The sequence below is a fragment of the Perognathus longimembris genome, chromosome 1, assembly GCF_023159225.1.
Source record: "Perognathus longimembris pacificus isolate PPM17 chromosome 1, ASM2315922v1, whole genome shotgun sequence".
NCBI classification, from domain to species: Eukaryota; Metazoa; Chordata; class Mammalia; order Rodentia; family Heteromyidae; genus Perognathus; species Perognathus longimembris.
This window is the reverse complement of record NC_063161.1, coordinates 19,722,764-19,738,794: the sequence shown is the minus strand read 5'-3', so window position 1 is coordinate 19,738,794 and position 16,031 is coordinate 19,722,764. Positions and strand designations below refer to the sequence as shown.

General features: G+C 41.9%; 1 protein-coding gene across 3 annotated transcripts in view; it reads right to left on the bottom strand.

Moving 5' to 3' along the window:
- Positions 1-16,031, bottom strand: part of Tmcc3 (transmembrane and coiled-coil domain family 3) — a 245,569-nt gene that overhangs the window by 174,296 nt on the left and 55,242 nt on the right. Inside the window, exon 1 of one of the 3 annotated variants that reach the window (XM_048358197.1) lies at positions 15,587-15,628. The exons of 1 other annotated variant lie outside the window; for it this stretch is intronic. The gene's annotated coding sequence lies outside the window, so the exon portion shown is untranslated. Of the gene's footprint in view, positions 1-11,746; positions 11,827-15,586; positions 15,629-16,031 lie in introns of those variants that run through there. One more of the 3 variants, XM_048358204.1, reaches the window with a different exon arrangement.

Genomic DNA, 16,031 nt, shown 5'->3' with positions numbered 1-16,031 from the left:
CTACCTTTTTACCCAATTGGCTTTAAGCTATGATGACACCTCCTGACCTCTGCTATTGAGTCACTGGGATTACAGGCATAAGTCATCATGCCCAATTTCCTAATATTTTGTTTGTTTGTTTGCCACTACTGGGGTTTGAACTCAGGGCCTCATGCTTGCTAGTCAGATGCTCTACCACTTAGCCACACCTCAGGCATTTTTCTTTGATTATTTTTTTTTAGAGACCTTGCTTTTTGCCTGAGATAGCCTGAACTGTGGTATTCCTATTTATATTATCCACATGCTATGGGAAATGTATTTCATATAGGCTGGGATATACCATGACTAGCTCTTTGTATTGGTTGAGATAGAATTTCTCAAACTTTCTGCATAGCTTGTCTTAAATCACAATATACCTGATATCAGCTTCCCAAGCACCTAGGACCACGGGTATAAGCCACTGTGCTCAGCTCTGATCTCCTGATTTCTAAGTGGTCTCTATATGCTAGAAAGATAGAGAAGTGAAAACTATTATCTATCCACAAATCAACATCAGTACCCACAGGCTTCTGGGCAGGAAAGCAGGAAGCAAAATGAGCAACAGAATTTCCAATGATCTTTTGTTTTTAGCGTGTGCCCCCTTGGGCTGGAGAAAAGAGTTAATCACTTTAATGGCATTAAGTGCCAATGACAGCTTATGTGCTAATACAGCAGAAGCTCGTTCTCGTTTATTTGCTGTTAGGCACTATGGAAACAGACAGTGAGTTCCTCCTCATTCTCAGGAAGCTTAGTCTATCACAGCTCAACCATTGTGAGAGCTTAAAAGCCCTGTGCCGGCTTTAGTCCAGGCTTTCAAGAAAGTGAGAAAATAATTGACTGAGAAAAAGGACGGCAACGAAAAATTGTATAGGTTGAGAGTATATTGATAATATTAATAGTTACCCATGAAAGGAGCATTCTTTGGACCAGACACCCATAACCACTTGCTGAGGTAGGATCTATTATCATAGCAGTAATCCTACATCCAAAAGAAGCTTCTCCAAATTCTAGAAAAATCAAGGCACAATGCAACTCACATGCTAGGGAAGGACCTGGGACAGGTGTGAAGGCTTGTGGAAACCATCTCTGGAGTGAAGCCTGAGGATTCATCCCTACAAGGCTTTCCCAAGTGTCACATCCCACACTGTGGAACAGAGGAAGCTCATGCCCAATCAATAGGCAGTAGAATCATGTAAGTAAAAGCTGATGAAAGAATTGCCATTTCCCATAGTGTGTGTGTGTGTGTGTGTGTGTGTGTGTGTGTGTGTGTGTGGTGTGCACGTGTGCATGCACGCATGTGCAAGCACAACTCAGAGCTTAAGTGCTATCCCTTAGCTTTCTCACTCAAGGCTGGTACCCTACTACTTAAGCCACTTCAGGCTTTTCGGTGTTAATTGGAGATGAAAGTCTTACGGACTTTCCTTCCCTAGCTGGCTTCAAACCATGATCCTCAGATCTCAGCTTCCTGAAGAGCTAAGATTGCATGCCTGAGCCATTGATGCCCAGCTTCCATTTGCCATGTTGGATGGCCAAATGCCCATGGTTAGATGACCACCCTGCTTTCTCATTCCAGTTTCCCAGCAGGGAAGAGAAAAGGCCATTGTCCAAATCAGTTGGTATGGTGAGGGCAGAAACAGGCTGACTAGATGGGGTATACTCTGGTATTTTTCTGCATCTCATTAGAGGACTCCTCCTTGATGCTTCTAATGCTGGCAAAGCCAGCCAGGGAGGAATCTTTCGGCCCAAGTTTTACCCAGTTAATAACTGAAGCACTTTTCTAAAAGCTGGCAAGCTCAACTTTATTAAGCAATTGGCAAGAATAAAAAAAAACCTTCATAAATTATTCCTATTTCTCTAGAGCTTAACGCAGAGCACTGTGAGGGACTTGGCACTTAGTTGCAAAGCCATCTTGGAAATCGACTTATGCTGGATTCTTGGGAGAAGAATAATGCATGTTGCTATTTACTTTTAATAATGAAACCCTTTAGTGTCTGAAGGCCATCTCTTAGACAAAGAAAGCCTGGTTCTAAATCTCACCTTCACGAGCACATTACCAGGTACAAATGATGGACTTTCTGTGGAGATAATGATGGTTTGTTTTGTTTTGTTTGTGATGTTTACACTGGAACCCAAGCTATTAGGCAAACTATACAACTGCACCATACAGACATTCCTATTCATTCTCTACATAGAGTTAAGAAAGCAACATCTCTAACCCATCAGGTTTCTGTAACTCACACCAGGTCAGCAAATTCTGGCCCTTGCCAAATAGCAGGAATGTCTGAAATTCTTTGAGCAATGCTTTCCTCTGCCTCAATAACACCACCAATAACTCCCAATACCTACTGAGCCCTCATTATGCCCAGACATACTGCGAGGTTTTTTTTTTTGTTTGTTTGTTTTGTGTTTTTTTTTGGCCAGTCCTAGGCCGTGAACTCAGGGCCTGAGCACTGTCCCTGGCTTCTTTTTTGCTCAAGGCTAGCACTCTGCCACTTGAGCCACAGCGCCACTTCTGGCCATTTTCTGTATATGTGGTGCTGAGGAATCGAACCCAGGGCCTCATGTATACGAGGCAAGCACTCTTGCCACTAGGCCATATCCCCAGCCCAGACATACTGCTAGGTTTTTATGCATAGCATTTCTTCCCTTTTTCTCAACTACCCCAGGGGGTAGGTTCTATCATCACCCCTATATTTTACAAAGGCAGGATTTGAGGTCCAGAGAGGACAACTAAGAAAGCCGCTGAAAGTTCCATAGCTGAAAACTGCCAAACCCAAGATTCAACCCCAGTCTGTCCTGAGGTCTCTCACTTGCTGTTTTATTCAAACTCACTTTCCACATCCGGTTTTCTGGACTTAAAGATGAAACCTCACTCCCACTGGTACAGCAACCACTTACTTAGGCTCCAGGCTTTAGCTGTTTCTACACCGCTGTTTCTACACCGCTGCTTCATGGTTTGTTTTTTTGTTGGTGTTATTACTGTTGTTATTATCATTGCCTCTTTTAGATTCCTTTTTTATATTTTATTTTTTCTGGTCTTAGGGTCTGAAGTTAGAGCCTCATATTCACTCAGCTTGCATGACTGGTGCTCTCTACCCCTGGAGCCATGCCTTCAGCCTGGCTTTTTGCTGGTATATTGGAGACAGAGTCTTTCAGACTTTCCTTACCCAGACTGATCTCCATTGCAATCCTCCAGATCCTAGCCTTCTAAATAACTAGGATTACAGGCATGAGACAACAGTACCTGCTGACCCTTTCAGATTTCTTACACCAAGTGGCATTTCCTAGTGATTCTTGACCTTCATTTATCTTTCAAAGTAAACTAAGACATAGGAACACAGGTTTTGAGATGTCCAGTCCTACTCCAAGATGAGCAACCTTGGGCAAGTGGTTTAACTTCTGTTAGACTCCTTGTGCCTAATGCATGGGTAGCCATGCTTTAACTCTACCGGGAAGGAAGAATACAAAGCACAGAAAGCACCCATTACATGAACAAAGAAAGCATAACTCCCCCAGGCCCTTTTCTGTTATGAATAGCAGCTTTATTTCTTAGAGACTATACAGCCTTGAGGGAGAGAAGGTTCAAGTTTTCTGGCTTGTTTCAATTTCGGCATGTATCCTGAGTGTGGGAAATCAGCAATTATTGATACCTAGCAGTTGTGCAGGACCATGCTAAGCCAAAGGGACTTAATTCCAGGGAGTAATAACTGTGTTGTCATGGAGAGATCGCCAAATATTCCCAGAGGGAAATGATAGAATAGGAAAGGCAGAAGGAAAAGACACATTTCCCAGGCCTACTGAGATTCTGAGGAGAGAGAAGTTTAGGAATGAGAAGACTGGGACATGCAGAGATGAGAGAAGACAATTTCAGAACAGGGCAATGAAAGAGACAGGGACAGTGATAAAAATAGAGATCAAGAAAGAACAAGAGCAAGACAGCTTGCAGTGAGGTCTGGGGTACAAAGATGGGGGCTCACTTGATGTCTCCAGGCCACAGTAAGTAAGAGTGTGGGCTAGGCAGGGGGGCTTAAACAAAAAAGCTCAGGGACAGCACCCAGACCCTGAGTTCAAGTCCCAGGACCAGCACAAAAGCGAGAGAGAGAGAGAGAGAGAGGGAGAGAGGGAGGGAGGGAAGGAGGGAAGAAGGAGAGGACGAGAAAGAAACTAAACTCTGTAATTTACAGTAACATAGGTGGACCTGGAAGATATCATGTGAAGAGAAATAAATTGGACAAAGAAGGACTAATATTGCATGTACTCGTGTGTAGAAGCTAAAAAGGCAATCTAAAACAAATAGAGAATAGAATAGTGATTGACAGAGTCTAAACTAGGCATAGTGATACAGACCTGTAATATCAGCTACTTGGGAGGCAAAGGTAGAATGATCATGAGTTTACTGTTATGTTAGGTAATTTTAGCAAGACATTACCTCAAAATCAAAATACAAACAAAGAGGCGAGGGGTTAGGGTAAATAGCTTTCCTAGGACAAAGCCTTCAGTTCAATTCCCATCCAAAATAGAAGAGAGAGGGAGAGAGGGTGAGAGGGAGAGTGGGAGAGAAGGATGGAGAAAAAGGAAGGACGGGGAGGGGTCCTAGGAAGAATGTTGGGAAAGGAGGGACAGATAGGATAGTTATGCATGCAGAGATGCAGCTGGATAGATGGAATCACTTCTCATTTTCTAAAGCGCAAGAGGGTAACTATGATTGACAACAATTAATCATCTGTTTCATCTGTGAATGTTTCCAACACAAAGAAATGATAAATGCCTGAAGTGGCAGATATATAAATTACACTGATTGATCATTGTACATCCTGCACATGTACTTATTGAAATATCTCTCTGTACCCCATAGTAAAAAATGTATTTTAAATAAGTAAAAGTCTGTGCATGACTCTGACTCTGGATTACTCTTCCTCTTAGTCTAAGCGCTTGACAGAACAGATGGCTTTGACCAACTCTGCCAATAAAAACTAAAAAGATGCCCAGAGCTCACATTCCACAGGGGCCTTGGGGAGATTTTGGACTAACGCAGACAGATAAAACCAAACATCACTTTAGTTCTTGAGTTTTAGTTTATGCGACTTGCTGCCATGGTAACATGCTTACAAATCTATGCCATGATAGATCCTACAGGAGGCAGTGTGTACTTCTCAGGAGAACTGCTTGTGTGACTCTGTGTGTGTGTGTGTGTGTGTGTGTGTGTGTGTGTGTGTCTGAGAAAGAGAGAGAGAGAGTTGATGCTCTACTGGAGCTCTACTGGAGCCACAACTCTATTACTGGCAATTGGAGATGAGAGTCTCATGGACTTCCCTGCCCAGGCTTGCTTCGAACCATGACTGTCAGACTGTAGCTTCCTGAGTATGTAAGATAATAGACATGAGGTATGGGTGCCCAGAACCCTGTTGTGCAACACTGTGAGCAGACATTAGATAATGCAAACAGAAATGCCATGTGGAGGCCACCGGTCTCTGGCTCATGCCCCAACCTCCATCCACCCAGAATTACTCTATCAGTGAATGACCACAGCACACCTGCACAGACTGAGGCACTATACGAACTTTGAATCTGTTCCTGGTGCTCCCAGGATTCCACAATCTGGAATCAGCCAGGTACCCAGGCCCAAGGCCCTGCGTGTGTGTGGGAATCATAAAGGAAGAGTAAAAGGGGACACAATAGAATTATGAGCAGCATTTCTAGAACACGTGATATGTTATATTTAGCATTTTGAGGAAGTACCAAACTGTCTCCAAAGTAGCAGCACTATTGAACCCTCCCACTAGCATTTTGTAACAGTTCCAATTCCTGTATACCTTCATGGCTGTTTTTATAATTACAGGGTATCAAGTACCATTTCATTTTGGATCTGATTTGCATATTCATAATGCCTAGTGATACTGAGCATTTTTCATGTGTTTATTGATCATATATATTTTTTATTTAGAAAAATATCTCCTCAGGTCATTTGCCCTGGGTTATTTGTCTTTTTGCTGATAAGTTATAAGAGCTCTTTATATATGCTGGATGTAAGTCATTTGTCATTTATATGATTTTCACTTTCTTGACGATGTCCCTTAGAACATGTTAATTATTTTAATGATGTTCGATCAGGATTTTTACCTCTTGGCACATATCTCAGAAGGGAGGTGAAATTTACATGGGAGCTTATTTGTGTGCTATCTTTATAGGGCTACTTCTCACAACAAAAGCTAGTGATTCAAGTATCCACAGACTGGTAAATGGATGACTGAAATGCAGCGGGTACTCCAAAAATACTATTCATATTAAAAGGTTTGAGTAAGCCAAGTATGCGCCATCTCTAGGCTAAGCAAGGCAGAAAAAAGTAAACACAAGCCAGGCACCGCTGGTTCACACCTGTAATCCTAGCTATTCAGGAGGCTGAGATTGGAAGATCACAGTTCAAAGCCAGCCAGGACAGAAAGGCTCCTGTGAAATTTTTATCTCCAATTAACCACTCAAAAACCAGAAGTGGAGCTGTGCCTCAAAGCAGTAGAGCACTGGCTTTGAACAAAAGAGCCAAGGGACCGCTCCCCGGCCCTAAATTCAAGCCCCATGATCATATTTATATATGTATATATATGTGTGTATACACACATATATATACATATATATATCACATAATCTGAAGACTTGCTTCACTGTGGCATGCTATCCCAGGTGAGGAGTTGTGCCAATGCCAGGGTTCAAAGATAATTGAGTAAAAGACACTGTACCCAAAAGGAATTGCCAGACCAGGAAATCACACCCAATCCCATGAATGGGATTCAACCCAGTTCCACCTGAGCACCTTCTCAATGGGAATTCTATGAAAAGTGAACTATGCAGTCCAACAGTCTGACAGCATCTGAAGATGCGCTCGTTTCTTGCTCCCCCATCCTCTTTCACTTAGCAACACATCTGTCAACTCTGAAAATTCATAACTTCTTCTTTATCTGTTTATAAAGAGAGAACAATTATGCAATTTGGGACGCAGTGATTTTTTCTGAATGAATGTGTACATATGTTTGTTTACAACTGTATCATCTCTTCATGACAGCATGTAAAAGATTATTTCAGCGTAATGGTGTGCATGTCTATTCATACTGCAAGATCATTAAAAGCAGACCCACCCTTCTGACAGCTAAGCAGAAATGCTACATAGGACCAAAAGCTACACTCTGTGTGTGTGTGTGTGTGTGTGTGTGTGTGTGTGTGCGTGTGTGTGTGCTGGTCCTGGGGTTTGAATTCATGGCCTGGGCACTGTCCTTGAGGGGTTTTTAGGGTTTTTGTTTTTTTGCTCAAGGCTAGCACTCTACCACTTGAGCCACAGCTCCACTTCCTGGTTTTTTGGTAGTTAATTGGAGATAAGTCTCACAGACTTTCCTGCCCTGGCTGGCTTTGAACTATGATCTTCAGATCTCAGCCTCCTGAGTAGCTAGGATTACAGGTGTGAGCCACCAGTGCCTAGCTGAAAGACTAAACTTTCATCTACCAAGTCTAGTCTGTGGGAAATTATAGATACATTGAATATACAAGATTTCAGAACAAGAAAAGGTTCTAGTAGATAAATTGGCTAGAACAACCTATGTCAAAACCAGCTTTAAAAAGTAGCCAAAGTACTTTTGAAGATACAAAGGAGTTTATTCAAGAACTCAAAAAACTCAAGAAGCAGAGATCTGAGAATTGTGGATCAAAGCTAGCCTTGGAAGGAAAGTCTGTGAGACTTTTTTTTTTTTTTTTTGGCCAGTCCTGGGGCTTGGACTCAGGGCCTGAGCACTGTCCCTGGCTTCTTTTTGCTCAAGGCTAGCACTCTGCCACTTGAGCCACAGCGCCTCTTCTGGCCGTTTTCTGTATATGTGGTGCTGGGGAATCGAACCCAGGGCCTCATGTATACGAGGCAAGCACTCTTGCCAATAGGCCATATCCCCAACCCCATCTGTGAGACTCTTATCTTCAACTGACCACCAAAAAACAAACCAGAAGTAGATCTGTAGCTCAAGTAATAGAGCACCAGCCTTGAATAAAAAAAACTTAAGGCTCTGAGTTCAAGCTCCAAGCCCCAATCAGCATATACACAAACAGACACACACACACACAAATATGTGTATAATATAAAATATATATGTATGTATATTCTTCCATCAATTCAAGACTGAACAAATTTTGATCAAAGAAATGTGTGACAGGTTTAGGCTAGTCACAGCAGAGGATCACAAGAGCCTAATAGCTATGCCCTTATGAAGGCATAAGATGATGCTAAGTGAAATGAACTCCATGTTATGGAAATGACTGTTATATCACTGTTGTAATTACTTTCGACATGCCATGTGAAACCGTAGCTTCTATTGTTGATGATCCTCTTGTACCCCCTCCCCTTCCTGTGGTTGTACCCGCAATATCACTGTATCTTATCTGAGAACACGGGATACTGTATATACTGGTATTAGAACTAGGGAAGTGAAAAGGAATATCAAAATCGAGAGACAAAGGATAAAAAGACAAACGACTCCAAAGCAATACTTGCAAAACCATTTGGTGTAAACCAACTGAACAACTCATGGGGGCAGAGGGAAAGGGAGAAGGGAGAGGGGGGAATGAGGGAAGAGGTAACAAATAGTACAAGAAATGTACCCAAGGCCTAACGTATGAAACTGTAACCTCTCTGTACATCACTTTGACAATAAATAAGAAAAATAAATAGATAATATTAAACTAAAAAAAAGAAATGTGTGAGTTGAGGCTTTTGAGGAAAAAATAATATATTTTAAGAAAAAAATAGAAGTAACATTTTATTTCATTCAAATTGAACTGTTTGTTCAGTCCTAAGCTTCTGAGCTGGTCCCCACCATTTGCTAGTCTGTGTTTCTCTGTAAGTCATGAAAATTGACTGTGTGGATGTGGTGGCATAGGACTTAATTCCAGCACTCAGGAGGTGGGAATAGGATAATTGTGGGTTCAAGGACAGCCTGGACTCTATTTTTAAGAAAGGGAAAAAAAGAAAAGCCCTAAGTCAGTTAACCTGGTAATTCATTGGCGATGAAAAATGACAGTTGCTCTCTCACATGACTGTGTTCAGGTTACAGAGTTCGGCACAGAGTTTAACACAGAACATAACATCTGAGAAATCTCAGATGTCCATGCTATAGTTACTGTCACACATGGCCCGTGATGCCCAGGGCAGGTCAAAGGCCAACATAACTGGGCAGTGGTTTTCTCTTGGACACTTGTATGCTTGATGTGGGATATTTCACTTCTTCTCTCTTGCTTTTCCTCAAATCCCTTTGGGCTGCTACTCTGTTTCTTAGAAGACAACTACCAGTCTTCTGAGGTGATGTCTGACTTGTCACCAAGCCCACCCTGGGTCCCCCATCCCTGCTCAGGAAGCTGCTGTAGTGCTGAGGACTGGTTTCAAAGGCAGCTGACAAGAAGTGCTGGGAAATACGCAGTCTGGTCCCTTCACAGATGAAGAAGGCATGCGCTTTCACAGCCAGACTGATTATCTCAGAATTCCCCCCCCCCCCCCCGCCAAAAGGCTTAAAATCAGAACAACAAAAACCACATACCTGGCACCCATCACCTGAGAATCTAATCCAGTGTGTGTGGGATCAGGCCTGGCAGTATGTTTGTTTGTTTCATTAAAAAAAAAAAATTGAAAAACCTCCCTTGGCCATTCTGAAGCACCCCAGACTTGGGAACTACAAAGATAAATGATCGCCAGCGTTTCTTCCAACTTATCACTCACCGTCTTCCAAAGAAATAGCTCCTGAAACCGTACCAGGCATAAATACTCACTTTTTACTACCTGCTGGCTCCAGCCTCCAATTCTCAGCCCACTGTTCACTAGAGATACTTCATACAAAGTCACAGTGTCTCAACATCTACGAGTTATACTTAGTTCTGTGTCTTAGAGATAATGGTTGTGGGGCAGGGGAGGCTTGAACTCAGACTCTCAGGGCTGTCCCTTAGCTTTTTCACTCAAGGCTGGTGCTTTTGGCCTTTGGATGGTTAATTGGAGGTAAGAGTCTCATGGAACTTCTTGCCTGGGATGATTTCAAATCATGATTCTCCGATCTCAGCTTACTGAGTAGCTAGGACTTAAAGAAAGAAAGAAAAACACAAAACAGGCATGAGCCACTGTTGCCTGGCTGGTTTTTTTCTTTTAATTCATGATAGCACAAATTTAGTTCCCATGACATACCATAATACTTTAACCAGAATTGAACTCTGCTACAAAGCTGGCTATTCTGATTTACTTCCATTCCTTTCTCTGAAACTCTCCATAGCACTAATAATAAGCAGGTGATTGTCAACCTGGAGCCCGAGTGGCGGGAACAGTTGAAGAAACCCTAGGGGAAAAAGCAAACTGAAGGCTCCAAACAGTCATTGACTCCAGAATAATGACATAAAATGCAATCTTTCAGAAAAAGTTTGCCATTATCTGGAACAAATAAGCTCTCTCCTACTCCCAAGTGTGAGTTATGTATCTTATTGTATTTCCCTTTTGGTCATGGTTGCCAGGAAGTTCTATGTAAAATCATGGCCTAATTAAACATTTGTGGATAGTATTTTGCCATTTTTTTCCTTGTCCTCACTTTTTTATTTCTAGATCCTGGCATCAATTTTATACATCTGTTTATTTGCATCATTATTAATGTCTGTTGAAAGTTATTTCAAATTCTCTTTAGAAAGGAGTAGGCTAAATCATATAAATTTCCTGATATTAATATAGTCCATTAAAACAGAGTACAGTCTAGCTCTTCCAAAGTCAGCTAATCAGAATAGCCACTGCTCAAAGCTCCTAGGACATATACTTCTTCTATTGGGACTAATTTAGTATTCAAAGGCCACAGAGAAAATTATATTCATTATAGAACAAACACTGCTTAGCTTCCTGTGTCAGCTGAGTCTCTTCAACAAGACATTCTGCCTTCCAACTCAACTACCACATTACATCCTGATAGAGCAATTGAGGCTGGAAAGTGATAACGTCCATTTTCTATTCACATTTCCTCATCAGACGACAAGTGTATCGTCTTCTAATTCACCATCAGAGAAACTTCAACATCTAATGTGGGTGCCATCAATACATTGAATTATCTGCCTTTGTAAAGACAATAAATTCTTTTCCACCTGCATAAATCACTTTACAAGATAAGAGTACAAAGGGAAACAGAGATTCAAAATCTTTTTGCTCTCTGTAAGGACATATTGCTTCTCCTTTCCTGCCACAGTTTCATGTTTTGAAAACCACGTGAGATGCAAACAATCTCCAACCCAGCAATCTACAATAAGGGTCTCATACAAATTAGTTCTTACTTCAGCATAAAAGGAAGCTTTCTGATTCACCACTTGGTGGCATCTCCATCTATCAATTTCTTTCCATAAATATTAATCACATTCCTATGATGTGCCAAGCAATAGACAAGGAATATAGCTGCCTTGTCCTTTCCCTATATGACAACTTTAGGGGAGCCCAGAGGGGTTTTCTGCAGTGTGGTTGTGCTGGTTCTTCAGATCTCTAAGTATTCTTGCCCTCTCATTTCCCTTTGGGTCCCTCTGTCAGCTCATCTCTTCCCCAGACCCCACACCCACCCATTCCATGGGTTCTGTCAAGCGTAGCCCATAGCAACTCCAAGAGACTATGCTGTTCTACAGCTGTTCTGTACTTTCAGTCTTGTCCCTGGCTCTGCTTGTGTACCCAGCACTGGACTCCATCCACCCCCCTCACCTGATCTGTCCTGTTTTCTCCTGCCAGCTCTTCCCCTGCCTGGTCTCAGCAGGCTCTGTGGAGATCAGGGGTGACTTCACTGCTCTTTCAAGCCTCTTCAACTACTGGTGCTGGGAGAACTGGGCAGCCACATGTAGAAAACTCAAAGTGGACCCTAGCCTATCACCATGCACCAAGATCAACTCAAAATGGATTAAGGACCTCAACATCAGACCTGAATCCTTGAAACTACTGAAGGACAGAGTAGGAAAGACGCTAGAACTTATAGGCACAGGAAGGAACTTCCTGAACAGAGTCCCATGGGCACAACAGATAGGGGAGAGTATCGACAAATGGGACTACTACAAAATAAAAAGTTTCTGCACAGCTAAAGACATAGCAACTAAACTAGAAAGACAGCCAACCATATGGGAAAGGATCTTCACCAGCACAGCAACAGACAAAGGCCTAATATCCATCATCTACAGAGAACTAAAGAAACTAACGCCCTCCAAACCCAGTAAACCAATTATTAAATGGGCAAAGAAGCTAAAGAGAGACTTCACAGGAGAAAAAATAAAAATGGCAAAGAAACATATGAGGAAATGTTCAACATCCCTGGCAGTAAAGGAAATGCAAAGAAAAACAACCTTGAGATACCACCTCACCCCAGTTAGAATGGCCTATACTCTGAACTCAGGCAACAAGAAATGCTGGAGGGGAGGTAGAGAAAGAGGAACCCTTCTCCACTGTTGGTAGCAGTGCAAACTAGTACAACCACTTTGGAGAACAGTATGGAGATGCCTCAAAAAGCAACATAGACATAACCTATGACCCAGCCATACCACTCCTAGGCATCTATCCTGAACAACAGATCCCAGGATACCATAAAGACATCTGCACATCCATGTTTATCATTGCACAATTCACAATAGCCAAATGCCCCACTATAGATGAATAGATCCAAAAAATGTGGTAGCTGTACACAATGGAATACTACATAGCAATTAGAAATTATAAAATAATGGTATTCGCAGGGAAATGGTCAGATCTTGAACAAATAATGTTGAGTGAGACAAGCCTAGAACACAGAGAACAAAGGCGCATGGTCTCCTTGATATATGATTGTTAGAGAGTGGGGAGAACAGTAGAGGTAAGGTCTGTAAAATACAAACTTCTTTTCAAATGCTATTTCCACATGTTTGGGTCAGCGACTTTACATTATGTATCTAAAACCAAACAATTACTAAACAAACATAAAAAGGTCTAGGATAGACCTATCAGAGGATCACAGTAGCTCAACAGCTATGTACATATGATTATATAAGATGAGGCTAAGCAAAATGAACTCCAAGAGAAGGAAACAGGAGGATTTTATTGTTGTCGTTATGTTTAATGTACTAGGTGAACTTCCTTTGGCATATCACCTGTGGTTACTGTTGGTACACTGGATATTGCTTACCTGAACTAGGGAAAGGAAAGGAAAATGAGGGAGGGTATAATAAATATGACAAGAAATGTACTCACTACCTTATTATGTAACTGTACCCCCTCTTTACATCACCTTGTCAATAAATTTTAATTAAAAAAAAAAAAAAGATCAGGAGCTCAGTTTCTCTACTGGTACTAAGTCAGACCAGCAAGCACTCACTTCCTCTCCAACTGTGCTGATGCCCCAAGTGTCTGCTGGCCAGAGACATCAGGCAAGCTGAGTGTCCCCTTCCTCTTACTATTTCTACAAATGCAGAATCATCTCAGAGACTCTGCTGTGGACCAAAACGTACAAGAGGAAGCAACTGTGGGTGAATGGACAGTTTTCTCACCAGAGTTTAAAAATGATTAAAACCAGTATCTAGAACTTTGTTTGGCAGGATCCCAGGCAAGGGCATGGAGGATGAAAGTGGCAGATACCAGAGCCCAGGAAGGGCTCTGCGATGATTATGCAAAGCACTGGCCTTTCATGCTTTGATGAGCATGTGCTTATTTCTCCAACTTCCAGAGCACTCAATGCAAGCAGGGCTTAATGGTAGCCACTAGACAGAAAGGTAATTTAATTGGGAGCTGAAAATAGAGACCTTGCCTCATTATAATCATCCTCTACCAGAAGTGTTTGTGTGTCAAAAAAAAAAACCACCCAGTATCCCCTGGGCTCCAGTTTGAAGGGATAGCCATTAAAGATTTCAAGGGAGTATGCCTTAACAATGTTTTTAAGCCTATAAAAAGCAAATACCAGGGACCCAGGAGCTCTAAACCCATGTCAGGTAATTGAGATGCAAAGTACCAGGTGACTCTGTTCACTTGAACCTGGGAATCCAAGCTTTTTCTACTCCATGCTTCCATTCCACACTCAACGGCCCACCTCTGTCTCAGGCACCACCACCACCCTTGAGTGGCCTCTTTTAAAAGGCAGGATGCATTGAGGAAGGGAAAGAGACCACAGTCTTCCACCTTTCTTGTCTTCTCCCAGCCTACACATTTTTCCCTTCTTGGGGACGATAGTTAAATACAGTAAGGACAACAACTACCATGGTGGGTTTATTTTGCTCTCAGAAAAGGACAATAAGGACTAAGTACTTCTAAATCCACTTTTGGTTACAGTAGCTTACATATGAGATGGGGTTCACTTTTCCTTATATCATAAGTTATCTGGGTGCAGACAGTTCTAAGGATGCTAGGACAGAGGTCTGACATCTCTGTGATTCTCCTTGTCTCCTCCCTCATAGTCATGAAATAGTTGCTAAGGCTCCAAGCAACACATCTCAGCATAGTCGCATTCAAACCAGGGGTCAGGGAGCAGCACACACAGGGGTTCTCCTCCTTTCCTCCCCCCTTACATTGGAAGAACTTCTCTCCCCAGAAGTCCCCCACACTTTCCCTTCCAGCCTAGGCACATACTGGAAAACATTCATGTATCTTCCCCTAGGGCCAGGGGCAAGGCCCAACTTTCCAGAGTTCAATGACTTCTGCCAAGTAGGTAAGGTTGGGCCAAATGACAGTGGCAGGCTGTACTAGCTTTAATGTACCATAAGGAGACCAGGCTCCACCAAGAGGCCTTACTCTGCTTGCAGCACAGGCTTCTGCTGAGACCCAGAACCCTATGTTTAATCTCTCCCCCGTTTCTTCACATATATATGTGTATTATATATATACATACATATGTACATGTGCATATATACACACATGTGTATATATACTATATACTCTATACATATAAATGTTTTTATTTGTATGCATATATCCTATACATCGATATTCTCTATATATACTATATATACTTTATACACATATCTGTATACATATATATAGTATACACACATGTGTACAGAGTATGTATGTACATACACATATAGGTGTGTATATTCATATATAACACATGTAATTTCATATCTTATGAACATATTACATATTGTATATTACATATATAAAATATGTTATATACTCACATTTTGTGTATCTTAACATAACCATGCTAAGATTGAATTTGACTGAAGGCATGTGCAAATCTCACCTGGGACTACTCAGATCTTCTGCCTCCCACTTACAAGAACTAAATTCAATTTTGTCAGGTACAGAAAAAAAGTCAGTCCCTAATCTACCAAGCCAGGCAGGAAGCCTCTCACAGGGTCACCAGCAAGGCAAGTCACATTTAACAAGCCACAGGAACAAAGCCTCAAAACTAGGAAGGGGTGGTGGCATTGTGTAACCTGCCAGGCTGCAGCCTTTGCCTCCCGGGCTCAGGTTAGGGTGCAGTTAGCATACATGGCATTGACCCTTTCTTTCTCCACTCTCCCTTCAGGTCAGCTCCTGCAGCCTCTGTCTGCAGGCCCACTAGGGGCTTCATGACCTTAACAGTGCATTTACCTTACAGCAGTCAGCAACAAAACACAGTTCACAACGAGGGAGTAGAAAATGGTTTGCTTGTGAGTGCTGGAGCAACAGCAACAGGACTGGCAATAGAACAAAGCCAGACAGTCATCTATCACAACCCAGATTTTAAAGAGTTAAAGCAACTAACTAGCAAATCACTTTACTAGTACCTCACTTCAAAGCCTGGAAGTCTGGCAATGCTCTCCCTAAACCTATCCACAATGAACAATACCTACCCAGAACAAAAAAGTGCATACAAAAAGTATAACATTCCATGCAACATAAAATCTTGGCTATATTTTTTGAAATGATGAATTTCTGATATTTGAATATACAAGAATATATCCCAGTTAGCACAAAGCATGAAAATTACTTTTGTCTGCTAAGTCTATTTGATCTATGTTGCAGTTAAACTGAAGTTTCATTGTTGATTTATTAT